The 4,100-nt window shown below is 38.0% G+C and overlaps 1 long non-coding RNA gene across 1 annotated transcript; it reads right to left on the minus strand.

The window, feature by feature from the left end:
• Positions 1-312: 312 nt before the first annotated feature.
• LOC132293818 (uncharacterized) lies at positions 313-2,629 on the minus strand. Its single transcript, XR_009477921.1, has 2 exons — positions 1,022-2,629; positions 313-788 (listed from the first exon to the last, which is right to left on the minus strand). It is a non-coding gene; the product is annotated as an uncharacterized LOC132293818 (long non-coding RNA).
• Positions 2,630-4,100: the final 1,471 nt, after the last annotated feature.

A 4,100-nucleotide genomic window follows, 5' to 3' on the forward strand; every position in this document is an offset into this window, starting at 1 on the left:
AAAAAAAATGTGAACACTTTATATTATGGCATTAGTAAAATTTAAAACATCTAAAAAAATTATAATGTTAAGGGTAAAGTGCAATAAATTCCCCTGAACTTTACTCTCTCTCTCTAAAAACCCTCTTGAACCATTTTTTTTATAGTTAATCCACTGAACTATCATTTTTTTGCAAACAATGCCCACTGGCGAAGTTCCGGCTATTTCTCACCGTTAAATGGGGGTGTGTTAATAACGCGCCATTGCAGAAAATAAAAAATGACAAAACAACCCTTTATAATTATAAAGGTATAAAAAATCAAAACTTATAAATAAACCCTAAATATATTTATTTTATTTTATATTTGTTTGCCTATACAACAGACAACAAAACAAAAAGAAAACAAATCCCAACTCTGTAAATTGAAACCACCACCAAATTGACCCCAAATTTGTCTGTTGGAAGTTGGAACCCTATCCCTACCAAATCACCAGCCAATCAACCATTACAAACGAACCCTAACCTTTCTCTTAATTTCACACACATATATATACAATTGCACCTCTTTCCATCTTTCATGGAGATTGAGAACGGAACAACCGCGACCCGCTGACACCGCATCCAAAACTGAGAACAGCTGATTTGGTTGAACTTATTCGTCACCGGGAGCAGAGTTGGAGTGTTTCAAACTCACCAAACGTGACACCACTTTGACGACGGAGCTCTGAGCTGGCACCACCACGTTTCTCACCATGGCCTACATCCTGTAAATTGATACAATCAGTCTTTGCTGCCTCTTGGTTTATCCCTGTATTCCCAAGATCGAAGTGTTTTTATGAGTTGAAACTCAGTAATTGATCGTTTTAGAGAGATAATAAGTTAACAAATGATTATGTGGCGAATTTAAAGAGACGATCTTATGAATAGCAAAAGAGAATTGAAGGCTGGCACAGTGCCCGCCAAAGGGGATAACACTGGGACTATTTACGGCCACTCCAATCAAAATGAAGGTTTTTCCATTAAAACTGGTGAAAGCCCAACCTCAAACTCCATGACTGCCGACGCTGATGAGAAGCTCTACAAATCAACAAGCAGCGAAACCGGCGAGAGCCCAACCTCAAATTCCATGATCGAGTAAACCAGTGAAGTCTCATTCCGGTGAACACAAATAGATACAGCCGACAAACCTTTTTGGTGAGCATCATATAGACCAGGCGAAACCTTTTTGGTCGACAAACGTCGTCAACGAAGGGAAAAATAAAGCGTGGAGAGAGAAAGCCTTGCGTATAAGGCCGTGTTTGGCATTGACAAGGTTGAGGTGATAAGGTAATGATGTGTTGTCACAATTCTATTGGATGGTTAAGATTTGAGTTAAGACAATACTAATACGTCTAGTTTCACTTAGTTTCACTTAAGGGTAATATTGTAATCCTCTTTTTTCGGTGCCGAACCTCACCTGATGTCCTCAACTGCAACTTTATCATACTTCAGATAGGCAATTATTAATTCGGAGAGTTTTGTGCAATTGACTAAAAGTTCAGGAGTTTTATGCACTTTACCCTAATATTAACGTTCCAAAATATATCGTGGCGCTCCACCCATTGTTTTATCAAATTAAAATGACAAATTTGACCCTGGCAATACGTGTCAAACCTCTCATATTTTCTCTCTTCCTAAACTATTGTTCTTTCTTTTCTTTCTCGAACCAAACCTTAGCATTTCCTTTCTCGAATCTGATCACATATGGAGGCTTTGAGCGGCGGAAGAGACGGCAGCAGTGGCCACCGGTGGCAAAATTCTGCCGGAGTAAGAGGGCGGGCCCAGTGGCTTTGAAATTTGTGATTGGGACATATTTTCACCTAAATAAAATAAGGGATGAAAAAGATTTTAAAAAATAGCTGTTCGTGCACCACACCATGAATAAGAAGCCCTTGAAATTAGAGTGAGAAAGTAGAGAGAAAAATGCGATTTTAAGAACGATAAATATTTCCAATTAGACAAAGTAAAAAATAAAATAAAATAAAATTGTACACTTAATAATAATTAAAAGGAAAAAAATCAAATAACCTCCTGTACGTTTTTGTCCAAAATACCTCCACTAAAATTAAACACCCCCTTAACACGAGTAACACGGGCTTATTAATTTATTAATTTTTTTTTCCCCCTAAAATAGGCCTTCCCCTGTCCTCTGCGTTATATATATATATATATATATAAGCGTGTGTACCGCCGGAGCCCACTGCCAAAAACTTCAGTTTGTGTATTGTGTGGGTTAATTCACAGCCATTTTGTTACTTGCAACTGTTGTACTAAATCATATTTTTTATAGAAGCTCTATGCCCAAAGTAGTGCTGTTATTTAGAACTGTAATGAGATAAGAACCATTTACAGAAAAATTGAAGCTAATTCATGTTTATGGGCTGGTTTGTTTTTGTTCTCAGTTTGAATTCTTGTAAGATATCAAATTCCTACTGTGAGTGAAGAAAAAGCCAGGCTCTGAGAATAAATTGACAATTTCATTCTGGAAAGTGCATTTGCTTATGGGATGTGAAAACTTTCTTCGTTTTTTCTTTTTTCCCTTCAACATCCATATTTTTCCTTTTAAGAAAAGAAGGGAGAGGCAAATATGTAGTTTACAACATTTTTATTGGCTATACCTGAGGAGATTTCTTTTTTCCCTCCAACAACATTTTTACAACGCCGCCGGACACCGACTCCGATGCGTTGCAACAGAAGCTCGAGGACGAATTTGAAAACTTCACCGCCAGCAAGGTAAGAACCAAAGTATTGTTGTAAACCCTTCCTTCTGCGGCGGCGTTGCCACAATCACCAACCCGGTCAAATTAAAATTTCGATCTGGACCTCCTTGAGCGACTACGGCAACATTTTCCCTCTGTTTGCTCCTCTTGTAAGTAGCTAGAAACACCCCAAATTGCTACGAGAGAAATCAACTGACACTTCTAGAAGGATTTCTCTCTAACTAAACCCTAATCAAGATCAAGAATATGTAACCCAGAAAAGTCACATGCTCCGGCCGCGGCTACATTCGACGATAACGGCAATAGAGAATCGACGGCGGTGAATTGAGTCAAGATTGTGGATTTTCTTCGAAGAGCCCAATCAAAAGATGATCGCGAAGGGCGAGCCACGGCCACTCAACTGAAAATCAATGATTTTTCGAGATTAAAAGCTTCAAACTGAGATGGGTTCGATTGCGAAGCTAAGAGGAGGCTTTCAATGCCGTAGAATTGGGCTTCGAAGATGTGGTCTTCGAACGGCTGCGCTAGCGTTGAGGACCGCCGGTTGGCTTGCCTCAATTTTGCTGACTCAGCATGGCGGCTGCCGGTTCTGGCGACGGTTGATGCCAAGGACATCCAGAAGGCTCCAACCGAGGCGGCTGAAGCTTTCCGGGTGTTGGAAGATCAATCCAACGAGGTTTCCGGTGATGACATGACGCCGGAAAGAACGACGATTGTGATCGGTTATTGTCTTTTGTTGACCGGCCATCTTCCAAGCAGTCACACACATTTTGGAATGTTAACTACTAAATTTCCTTTTTTTTTTTTTTTTTGGACTGTTTACTACTAAATTTCCTTTTTTCTCTTTGGACTGTTTACTACTAAATTTCTTTTTTTTTTTTAAAAAAAAAAATTCTTTGCTACTGTAATTGACAAAATAAAATTTATTTTGTATTTTTTATATTATATTATAGGGGGTATATTTGTCATTTCACATGTATTTAATGGATTTGGACGGAAATGAAACAATGTGATGTCGGTTTAGAGGTGAAAGAGTTTAATTTTAGTGAAAGTATTTTGGACGAAAACGGGAGTTCATGTGATTTTTTTTTCCTAATTAAAAAGATTTGGAAGTTTGAAGATGAACCCGGCAGTAATGGGAACAGGAGAGAGGGGAAGAAGAAGACGAAGGACTTTATTGATATAAAAATGATATGGAGCGCGAGAGTACAATTGTTGAGCGCCAATATCACTACTTAATAAATAAATAATCTTTGTAATGGGACATACAAAAAGGAAAAATTAAAACACTTAATTTGGACTGAGGAAATATTTTGCACTTCATTTTTTTATATTTGTACATTAGTAATTTTTCAAATTAA

This window comes from Cornus florida, unplaced genomic scaffold (genome assembly GCF_030987335.1).
Source record: "Cornus florida cultivar Cherokee Brave unplaced genomic scaffold, ASM3098733v1 CherokeeBrave_3.0.0_Hap2_Chr02, whole genome shotgun sequence".
Lineage (NCBI taxonomy): Eukaryota > Viridiplantae > Streptophyta > Magnoliopsida > Cornales > Cornaceae > Cornus > Cornus florida.